At 34.3% G+C, this 12,432-nt stretch overlaps 1 long non-coding RNA gene and 1 other non-coding gene across 2 annotated transcripts; both read right to left on the bottom strand.

Moving 5' to 3' along the window:
- Positions 1-428: 428 nt before the first annotated feature.
- LOC114309031 (uncharacterized) lies at positions 429-1,656 on the bottom strand. Its single transcript, XR_014339388.1, has 5 exons — positions 1,574-1,656; positions 1,316-1,419; positions 1,028-1,243; positions 858-923; positions 429-763 (listed from the first exon to the last, which is right to left on the bottom strand). It is a non-coding gene; the product is annotated as an uncharacterized LOC114309031 (transcript).
- Positions 1,657-4,212: 2,556 nt separating this feature from the next.
- On the bottom strand, positions 4,213-6,828 carry LOC145798486 (uncharacterized). The gene is made up of 4 exons (XR_014339389.1): positions 6,491-6,828; positions 5,585-5,623; positions 4,342-4,491; positions 4,213-4,260 (listed from the first exon to the last, which is right to left on the bottom strand). It is a non-coding gene; the product is annotated as an uncharacterized LOC145798486 (long non-coding RNA).
- Positions 6,829-12,432: the final 5,604 nt, after the last annotated feature.

Raw genomic sequence — 12,432 nt, 5'->3', positions numbered from 1 at the left:
TTATCAAACTAGCAAACTTTTTCATGATATAGAGATGCAGTAGCATTCAATTAAAAAAAATAAAGGAGAATTAAGTCATTAACCTTATTCCAACCCCAACCGTAAAGTTTTCCATCAGATGTCAGTGCCATGGTGTGTCTCCAACCACCTGATATCTGAAAAATTTTAAAGCCAATAAAAGTTTAAAAACACAGGACAATAAAAACATCAGTCATAGTTGCAGACAAGTGAACAAATGTACGTATCTACACTTACTCGCACACATACACATATATAACTGGACAGGCAATATAAATTTGTTTTCAAGGGACAACGGAGACATGCGAACTAGTTTTCTTCCTTCTTTCCTTCAGATGTTAAGTGTTTATTACTTTTTGAACTACAAAAGGTGACCAATTTGTTCATCAAAATAAGCATCTGTTTTGATCAATTAAGTTGGTGAGGCAACAAAATCCATGAAAGCAAGCAATCACATTGGAAGACATTCATAGGTCATTCTTGGTTAAAGTCTATATACCTTAAAATACAGCCCATGTTTGTTGACACTGTTTGGGTCACCATAACAAATGGCCAGTAATTTTCCCACTTCGAACTCTCCAGAAGGAACCTTAGAGCCATCATCAACATCATCATCACTGTCCAAGCTGTTTTGTTCAGAATTGGAATCTTCTGATTGATGGGAACCCAACAATTGAAATTCTTTACAAAGCTTTTCCCACTCCTTAAGCAAAGATAGGAAATCTTCTGCTACTTCATTTCTCACCTATAATCATTTTGGACTTGTCCTTGATAAATATATATATATATATATAAATTACTAATAAAAAAAAGTAAAGGAAAGGGAACAAATATACTACCTCAGTTTCAGGATGGTTCAACTTTAGACTTTCGCATGCATTAGAATTTATATCCACAGCCCACCTCTAATAAACAAATACAAATAAAACATATATAAGCCTTTGCATGGAAGAGTGCATAGAAGAACAAGTTTTACAAAAATCACATTTACAATCACTTCATGACTTACAGTAACCAGTTTCAAACCAGATACGGATGCTCCAAGGCAGAGACCAGTTGACATGGCTCCACATCCAGAGTATAAATCTAGTAAAGTCATCCGATACTCTTGACATCTAGAAACTTGGGAAGACTTTGCAGCGTCAGTTGTCTCCTAGTGCACTATTTGAACTAGCTTCACTTATTGAGGATGCATCACTATCCATCTTTAAGTTTTCTGGATTTGCTGAAGCAGACAACATCTATTAGAAGAATTCATTTTAAAAAATGATTGTAGTCCTTGGGTAAACATACTAACCTGTAGCTGTATCTAGAGTTGTAAACGAAAAGTGTGGCAATGAATATGCCATATCATAATACAAGTCTGAAGACAAAAGTATTCTCTTTTTCAGCCAAGTCAGCCTGTTTCACAGAGAAAACATTTCAGAAACTTGGAAAGCAATAAACAGGAACAGAGTTTTAGAAACACACACACACAAACAGAGACAAAAATAATCATAAGAATAAAAACAAACAGACAAAGATATCAGTAGCCAGAAGTAAGTGATGGTCATACTTTTGCCGCAAGTTGCACAATTTTCACTTTTGACACAATGGAATTCAATGGATTGTCATCTCTTATGTCTGAGTAAAACACTCATCTCTTATCAATGAGGTCAGATTGGTTCTTAATTACCTGGAAACAACCAAATACATAAATAGAATAATGCACATGTATAACATCCATTTCATAATTTCATTTAATAGCATTTAATATTGTGCTGTTAAATTACATGAGAATTTAAAAAGTGAAAAGTAATAGTTAGGGGTTAAATTATAAAAAATAGTTCCTAAGATAAGTAGTGTGAAAAAAACAACAAAAAAAAAATGTTTAATGTGCACTTTTATCATTTGCACCAAAAATAAAACTTCAATTTATATTATTCCAATTTCCCTTGTAATAAAAGACCATCATTCCTTACTTTGATAAGACTATTAGATTTCTTTTTGCTGAATGTAAGTTCTATGATAGAGTTTTTACATATGCTTTACTGGAACTCAATATAGACAATTCCTAAAGTATATAATTTTTGTAGATATAAATATAGAACTTTATTCAGTTATTTCCACACAATATAATTTAATATAATCAATTCAATCATAGAACCTCACACAGATCTAACCTAGACGGTCCTTGTTGGAATATGTGAATCCTGTATATTGTATGAATCCAGTATATTGTGTGATTACAGGATTTTAGGCATATTTCCTTATATTTGATTTTATTGTTATTCTACCTTCCTAAATTGTAACCTCCTCAATTCAGTATATATATATACACACGAGGATAATCATATATTGTGATTAAGCCATTCAATTTATTATCTTCTTATGTCCTGACAAGAAGGTGGATAAATATTATAACATTTAAGAGGTGAACCTCACTGACAAAACTGCTTTACATTATGTAAAGTTCGATTCTGCTGTGACCCATTTTGTTTGGCTTTTGGAAGTATTTGAGGTTGAAGATTGAATGAAAATTTTCTTTCAGTTGATGAGGTGGTTAATGGAAACTCAATCCCACACATTAGATTGACAATATATGTATAAGCATGTTCAATCCCACACGATAGATTGACAATATTGGTATAAGCATGTTCAACAAAAATTAAAACAAAAAATCACAACAGTTTAATCAATTATGTAAATAGTAGTGAAAAATACCAAGTAGAGTTTACTAGACTCAGAGCAGTGCAGAATAAGTGAATTGGCTCTCTCCATGGCAAGGTGTAAAGCGCACAGAACCTTCATTCCTGATTGGCATCCTGGTCGAGAAGATTCAATGGACGAAAATATCTGCGAGATTTTGTCGATGCATTTCTTAAGCTCTAGGCACATTAAACGATGCACCTGTGGCATATTAAAGAAATTTGGGAGGATATGCTTAGTTTATTTCATTCATAAATCTTGAAATACTTAATTTGGTGCAACTAAATTGCGTTAAATCTTGTTCTCAACGGACAAAATAATACTAGAGATGCTAAAATGATTATTACATATCCTAAAACTCAAAGACAAAAACTACTATTTACCTTAACGGTACAATATGGAAGTTCCATAAGGTCAGCACCTCATTCACATTTTTTAATATCTGTGGCCTGCACATTGAAAGTGATAATCATAATGTCTTCAATTAGTGTTCCTGAAAGAATAAAGTAATTAATGACTGAGCAATCAAAGTTGATAAAAGTCACATGAACCCAAACAAATAAATAAATAAATCAAATTCAATTTCTAGGTATGACTAGAAAGCTGTATGTGAAATTCAGGAATACATGCTAATTGCAGACATCCAAAAAAGGAGAAAGTCAATTGCTGTTGTGACTCTAAAAGAGTAAGCTATGAAGATATTAAAATAGTTCAAATAATGTGACTTTAAAAGAACATACTTTTCTGAGCCACCAAACATGAACTGAGAAAATAAACTATCAAAACTAGTGTTTCTCATATAAACGTATAAAAACTGCAAATTGCGAAATTCATCCCGAAACTGAAAGCCATCTAGCAAATAAACACAAAAACATTTATGCACTTGTTTTCAACCTAAAGGGTCCGGAAAATAGTATGAGGTTTGATTATTAGGACCTTCTCAAGTGTCTAGTAAAGAAAATCAGCTCAACCAAAAGTCAATCATATCTGGATTCACCTATAACAATAATGCCATGGGCAAGTATATATCCCGTGATAAGTATTATGTCTATGAACACTTTTCTTCCACCAAATCAATCTCCATAACTAACCTCGTATCTATGCCGATGTCGTTCATCCACATACTCTGAATTATGGTACCTAGAAATAAACAGAGAATATAGTATTATGCATGCATGAAGGAAGATGAAAAAATCAAAGAAACTTGATTGGAAAATGTGGACATTCATATCTCGCAGAAAGGGATGTTGGGTTCACTTTTGGAAATTATTAAATGGAGCATTGATATCTCTTACAGTTTTGCAGTGATACAATCAGGAGTCTGAAACGGCGTTTCGCGACACCCCAGTCTCATTGTGCTTCCCATATGTGTTCTTGAACCCTGTATAAAAATAGAAAGATGATGGTTATTAATTTGCTATAACCAGTGTTTCTTGCAAAGGAGTAGCTCAAAAAAATGCAATACAATGCAAGCACCTCTGGCATGAAAATTTCAACAGGATTGGGTGTCTCGTTGTCAAATTCTGTACTATTTGCCTTTTCCCAACCCAAAACCTAAAACATGTGATGAAAATAAGGTTAGTACATGGTCTGTCATATGAAACATGTCAATCTATTGGAAGGAACGTCACTTACAGATCTAGCATACTCAATAACAGAAATCTGCATGGTCAAGCAAATCCCAAGATATGGAACTTTATTTTCTCTGGCATACTTTGCAGCTAGCATCATTCCTTTCACACCACGATCTCCAAATCCACCAGGAACTAAGACACATGCTGCATTCTGAAAATGTTTGGGTAACCAAATTTGTATGATTTGGTGAAAATGTTCTAACTAAAAAATTAATGGCAGTCCTACTCAATACTAGCTTAAGAACAATCAAGATGGTCATTGCTTAGGTTTGAACAAATAGTATGCTCAACACTCAACTATCAAAAAGATTAAAAATATAATAAAAATAAAAGGAAGTAAGAAAAACATGCATCTATAGATAAACACGCATCTATAGATAACATGTATCCTGGTATAAAAAATAACATGGCGTGAACGGAAGAAACATGAAACAGTGAAACAATCACAAACCTATTTATACCAAATTCCAAACAAATCAGAAGACTGCTGGGAAAGAGGAAAATCAGAAGATTTGGCCATATAGCCAACAACGAATACAAAGAGGTTAGAAAATTCCCAATAATGTTCTTCTGTAATCATGAAAATAAATAATGTAAATAGAGACAAATTATGTGAGGTGTGTGTATATTCTTTGTTTCTTCTGAAAAGTACTCAACTCAACAAATCAATATCCCAATTATTTGGGGTCAATTATTTCCTCCAATTGATTCTATTTGAAGTTATATCCTCAATTAAATTTAAGTTAATCATGTTATTTCTTATCACCACATCTCAGGTTCTCCTCGGTTTTCCTCTATTTTTTTTTTAATCACCCTCCACATGGATCAAATTACTCCTCAATTCACATGTTCAACTTAATAGGAATCGTGCAATCACACAACCATCTTGATACTTTTCCACTTTTTTGTACAACTGGTCACCTCATCCACATAGAACTAGTTTCCTATTTCAAAATCCATTTCTTCTTAATTATTCTATTCTTAAGGAGAGCTAAAATTTCTTGTCTTTAAAAAAAAATGTATTAGAAAAAAAAAATCAATGGGGATGCCACTCATGTAGACTGTTATGTAAACTATGTTTTAAATAATGTGATTCGCAAAACAAGAGAGTTCCCATTTGAATACAAACAAATTATTGAAGATGTGTGACCTATTGGGAAGAAAAATATAAGAACAAAAAGAAGATGCCACACACCAAAAAACTAAGGCAAAAAAGAAGAAGAGAGAGATTCCATAAAACTTACCTTCAATGCCTCTCATGCAGTAGCATGATCTTCTGGTGCCTGCACAAGGAACAATGAAATAACACATTGTCCTCAAAAACATTTGATAGAATATCCAACATACAACTAGTAAAGGCCCAATGCCAATTTTGCAGTTTCATCTCCAAGGTCTGAAGCTGCAATCCAGTCAACTGATGGCTTCAATGAACATGCAATACAAGCATGTAGATAGAGAAAAACGTGGGGTGCCATTAAAATAATTCATAGCCACATCATTACTTGAAAGGGAAAAATCGTAGATATTTGGTATATTTACATAGCAGATAGCTTTGAAAAGAAAGAGCATTCATGGTAAAAACAAACACTCATCATCCTATTGTCCTAACAGTTGATGAAACAGAGCTTCTTATTCCTAGAGAACAAGTTTATCAGAAATTTCTTGCCACAAGCCTAAGATCCTACAATCAATTTTAACAGCTTTTTCCTTGGGCTATATTTCGATCATTGACTTGTGGTGGGAAAAGTCAAGAAGAAACTGAAGTGAAATAAGATTTTTTTTTTTTTACTTTCCACTTGATAAATCCATGATCTGAACATAACACTAATTTGTGTTGGTGTGATCGTGCAGGTTTGTCACTTCTGAAATCCCAACTAGAGAATAACAGCCATACTGAACAAGCATAAAGGATATCAAAATCATTCAAAAGTAGCATAAAATGAAATATTTTCAGAAACAAAATATGAACCAACAAACAATTAGCACGTTCAGTGAGAAGAAACAACAGGACATCAACATTCAAATATCAAAACCATTCATAGAATTCACAGGATTGATTTCAATAACCAAATCGACATTGCACCATCAGTTCAGCTTGAGAGAGAGACAGAGACAGAGACAGAGAGAGAGACAGAGACAGTGGAGCTCACCGATCTAAATCGCTGAGATGAACTTCGATTTCGATTTCGAGAGAGAACTTTGAAATGGCTCTGATGAATCACCAATCTGTTTCGTTGAGACCATGCTGAATCTCTGAATCACCGAGCTGAATCCCTGAGATTATTAGGGTTTAGACAGCAGTGAAGCTCACCGATCTGAATCGATTCACCGATCTGAATCTTTGAGATCATTAGGGTTTAGACAGCAGTAGAGCTCACCGATCTGAATCGATTTTGAGAGAGAACTTCGAAATGGCTCTGATGAATCACCGATGTAAGATCTTCGAAATGGCTGTGACTTCGATTTTGAAAGATCTTAGACAGCGCAAAGAGAGAGAGCTCCAGATTTTCATTTTCGCTTATCAGATCAAAATAGCTTATTATATTCAAAATAAAGGTTGAAAAGACGGAGATAAAGAGCGCGTGGGACAACACCATTTGAAGGCGTTCAGAAGCGTCTTCTATTCATGAAACGGCGCCGTTTTGATTAAACGAAAAGGTGACGTTTACAAAATGTCATTAAATATTTGAAACAGTGACGTTTTCAAAAACGCCATTAAAAAAACGCCTCCAAAACAGATATTTCTTGTAGTGTGATGATAACATAAAGCAAATTTAGCAGTATGAAAACTATTTACAAACCTCCCAAAATAAAACTTTTTGATGATGAACGGACTAAGCAAATCCAGCCTGCACAAGTATAAACAAAAATGTCAGAGACATAAGACCAGAAGTAAACACATGCATACATACACACACGAGAGAGAGAGAGAGAGAGAGAGAGAGAGAGATGCAGGTACTCACTACGACTCCCAGCATGGTGCTCGTGGCAAATAAATATAAGAAACTGCTGACTAACTGCAAAATTGTGCTTGAGTTGATATGAGATAAGTCAAAGCTCTGGATTGTGCACATATGAATAAAATTTGCAATATATATCCTAAATGTTCTTTAATGAAAAAATAGGGAACACAAAACAAAATAACTCAATAAGACAATTACAAGTTCCCAATTTTAAAAGACATAGAAGTTAATAAATATCAAAAGAAACAAGGAAACGGGAACAAACCTGATGGACATTGCCTGGTTCAACAAAAATGATATGTCATATACATCATTCGGTGGATCAGGGAGGGAACCAGTTGTCTTTCCTTCTGAATTTGAATAGTGCAAGACAGCCACACCAGTAACATTTTGCCAAAGAGACTGATTCACAAATCTAGCACTGGTTACAATATAGTAATCACTACTTGCATTCTGATCCATGGTAACCAAAAAAGAGTAGGACTGCTCAACATGGATATCTAAACTAGTGTAATTGTGTTACGATGTGTAATAAACCTCTGTTTCTGCTACGAGCAAATTATGGTTCTCGATTGGAAAGTTCAAACAAGTTGAGACCTCAACGTTGTGCACACAAATTCGATAAGTCTTTCCTGCAGTAAATCACAGCGTAGCAGGTTCAGAACAAAGGAGTACAGCAGAGAAGTTGAAAATACAAAATGACTGAACACGAACCAGGTCAATTTTAATTTATGACACTAAAACAATCCACAGTTGTTTCACTATAACTTATCTACATTGAGGTATGACCATGCCCACGCATGTTATAAATACTCCAATGACCCTAGTCATCAAAACAAGGGCTCATTCCTAATAAACTAGACATAAAAAGCTTCCTGTTCAGAAATGTATAATAGTAATTACAATAATGCAGTCACAATCAGAAATTGGTTCCACAGACAATTATGACCAACCAAAATGGGTACTGATTACTTTCGATTTCTAAATTTTTAGCAACTGTAAGGTGGTATAATGGCAGAGGGAACCCCAAAGGGTATTTTAAAACAACCAGAAATGAAATGGAATTAATTCTGAATTGCATAGCAGCTGAACGTTTAAGGTTTTTTTTTCGAAAAAAAAAATGAATAACCAACAAATCAAAGAAAATATGACGATAAAGACACCATTTGAGGTTTTCAAATGACCTTAATTTATAGATGCAACTGCTACAAGAAAGTAATAATCATTCACCTGGGTCAACATTGATGGTTTCAAAATCAATGCCATCTGGGACCAGCGTTATATTATATCTATAAGGTCCCTTTCCATTAATGAGAACTCCGTCTGGCATTCCAAGGTGTTTTCCAACATCAAGGTTAGTTCTCAGTGTCTAATATTGAAAACAGCTCCATGAGCAAGTAAACAGATCATATAATCAATAGATCCTATTGGCCTACCTTTTTTTAAAAAAAAAAAAAAAAAACAAACAAACCCAAATCAAGGGAGACTTATTTACTCAAATTTTCAAAATTTACAACTTTTTCATTACTGGAGCTTTTACTCAAATTTATGCTTAAATCTGTTTTGTGCATTGGAGTGTTTCATATCAAAAACATATTTTACTCAAAGATCAAATAGCAGAACCATGTCAAATTCGCCTTCATTTTACTTCATTAGGATTTTTTTTTCCCCTAAATTTAATTAAAAGTTGATCTAAAAACAGAACCATGTCAAAGTTAATTGCCAAATAAATTTGAGTAAAAATTGATCTAAAAACATAACCATGTCACTTAGAACTAAAATAATTTGTTCTCTAAAATAATTTAGAAAAAAATAATTGACAGAACCATGTCAAATTTGCCTTCATTTTCTTTCAATACTACAATAATAGATCCTAATGTCCAGAAAACAAAATTCAAGTATAAATTGAAACCAAACAATACAAGTTTCGAGCAAACAAATTGAAGAAACAAAATCTCTCGAATCAATGTCATGCCGAAACAAACAAAAAATAATAAAAAAACATCAAGTTCAAAGATTTGTATATCAAAATGAAAACAAAAAGGAATTTGAAATTTACAATAGATCTATGTGAATCACAACAAACAACAAATCTTCACAACTATAAATTTACAAGAAATAAACTAAAAACAAATGAATCGAAGAGATAAAAACATCATCGATTTCATATGTCACGCCCCCAAACTAATAACACAATAAATACAACCCATAAGCGGAAAGATAATAGAAATAACGTGCTTTCAATCATCAAAGTTCGTATACAAAAGATAACACATGTAATATACATTCACAAAGGTTCATCCTAAATCAGCAGCATGTGTTACAATGATAGGAGAATTGAAAACTAAACAAGTAGTAATATGCCCTATAGGCTTACATCTTTCCAAGTCGCTTCTTGGTTACAACAAAATGAGCCTAGCTCAATATAATTAAAGCCCTTGGCTATGCAAAAGGAATACAACAAAATAAAGAGCTCTTGATCCCCAACAGTCCCTCCAAGCTAATGCCTTGGCGGAGGCATATCACCAACACCTGAAAATGGTTTTCCACAAATAGGGTGAGCCAAAGCCCAACAGGAATAATCTAACATGATATATGAGATTTAACAAAGATACAAGTACAATGTGCATATACAATGCCTATGACAAAACATTCACATTTTTATATCATCATGAAGTACCAAGTGCATATCTTATTCCAGTTTCCTTCAATTTATGGACCAATTTCATTATCTTTCAGCAATCCAACTGAGACTACAACTCAGTGGTTATCTAATCAACACAATTACCACACAAACACTTCAATCTGTCATTTTACGAAAATTTCGTCCACGGGATCGGCACCCATGTATATACGAGATTTCGGGACTTTCACCCCGAACACTCCGGCCAACTTAATTTCAATAGAGTCAATCCCCTATCTCCTTCCAAACAATGGAACATCTCATTTCTCCTCCCAAGCATCATACATATACAATGTATTGAAAACATAGTCATATTCAATGACAAACAACATTAGATTAGCTTCAATTTACCTAATCTTGATGCAATTTCTACAACAATTATAGCTATCCTCCACCGATAGTCCAATACAGATATTTCTAAACAGATATGCAATCTTCTCAATAGATAAGTTATTCAAATTTTCTATAACTGAGAGACAACACGTGTCTAACTCTGCCATTTACATCAAAAGTCATCCAATTGCACATTACCAATGTCAATTTTAGTTATTCATACAAATAACAATTTAATCCACTTAGAGCAAAACTCCCCATTTTCTAAATATCAACCCAAGTACCAAAATCAACAATTTTAACATAAGATGACCTCATATCCAAACCCCATAATCATTTATATAACACCCACATAGAAACCCCTCTTTTCAAACTTGAACCCAAACCCTAGGTTTGCTCAAAACTACTCCCAAATCCCACCATTGTTACACAACGACAAATAACTAAGCTAAAAGTCATATGAATGTGTAAAAAATCCCTACCTTAAGGAGAGAAGACGAGCCAAACAGGGGTGAACCTTCAAAGATGTCCAAATCCAACTCTATTCGAATCAAAATGGAGATCTTGAGATGGTCTACCTTTTTATCAAAGGGATTAGGGTGAAGAAATCACTAAAACTATGTGAAAATGTATAGAGAGAAAGAGTCTCAACTTTAGGTTTTAGGGAGAAAAAATCTGAAAAAGTGATGTAAAAGTCATTTTCGCGATCTAATATACGCACAGTCCGCTCGAGTGCAAGAGTTGACGCTCGCGCGTCAGACACAATAAATTGTTCCGCTCGAGCGCAAGAAGTGACCCGCTCGAGCGTAGAATACACACATCCAATACTTTTGCAGGCAACAGACAAACCGCTCGAGCATAAGAAAGGTCGCTCGAGCGCCCACCCGCTCGAGCATAGAAAACATTATTCCAGTACTTTTGCAGACGTGCAAAGTATTGAGAGTCTGCAAATCCTGCTTAAGCGCAAGAAGTTTGAAAACCAAGCAACCAACTTGTTTCGAACACGCTCAACACGTCCAAATAACCAAATTTAAAGAGAAATAAAGGGAAAAGGACAATGAACGACATTCAAAAACCATAAACCCAAGTCTGAACTATTACAAGTGTCGGGTCAAAACCGAGATCGCTATATCGTACACATTTTAGCTCAAATGAATAATCTATTAATCGATCAAACCTGGATATTGAAATTGTTGTCGAGGAGTCTCTAAGATCAGGGATTGAAATCAACAAACCACTGAGAACAACAAAATTAGGGATTCAATCGCGAGAGAGAGGGATTGAAATCAACAAACCACCGAGAACAATCAAATTAGGGCTTTGATGGAGAGAGAGAGAGAGAGAGAGAGAGAGAGAGAGAGAGAACGAGAGAGACAGTGGTGTGGAGAAGGAAATGAAATCCCGACTATTGAAGTTGAAAGAATGAAAATAAAATAAAATAATCTATGAGTTGTGTTTATAGGGGACGAATCAAAATTGTTGGCAAAAATTCATTAACCTTTTGCAACCAAATAGTTTTGTCTTAAAAATATAATAATAAGATTAAATTTTATTTTTTTCAAAATTCTTTCATTTTGGCTTATTTGCAAGGTTTTTGTTGCTTCAACCAAAAGGAGTCTATACTCTTCTTTCTCATCTTCATCTGGCTGTTCCATCTCCTCATCAAATTCCACAAACTTGTTCAAGAAGCGCTTGTTGCATACCTGAATTGAACTAGAAGATATTGATGATTGCAAAGGTTGCAAAAATCGAGCAAGTTTGGCATCCTTTGATTTTTTGTTGGAACCTTTGGCGTATCTCCCTTTATTCAAGAATTTGTGGGGAAGCCCCAACTCAAGAGGTAAGAGTTTCTTTCTTCTATTGGTGGATTTGTGTATCCTAATAGGACTGTTTTTGTGCAGAAAAATAAGGGCTTGAGTTGGATTGAAGTGGTTTGGGAATGAGGCATGATTAGGGCTAAAAGATTTTCAAACTTGGTTTTGAGACAAAATAGGGTGGCTGGAAGAAAAGCACAAAGCATTGGAATCTGTGCGTTGTTGTACGTCTGGAAGCTCTTCTTCAAGTGTGCGAAGCTTGGCGCCGTTCATACTACATGTGACATTACAAGAATCCT

This window comes from Camellia sinensis, chromosome 9, assembly GCF_055761805.1.
Source record: "Camellia sinensis isolate YWXY chromosome 9, ASM5576180v1, whole genome shotgun sequence".
Lineage (NCBI taxonomy): Eukaryota > Viridiplantae > Streptophyta > Magnoliopsida > Ericales > Theaceae > Camellia > Camellia sinensis.
Note: the sequence above shows the minus strand (reverse complement) of the source record. Positions and strands in the feature narration are given on the sequence as shown.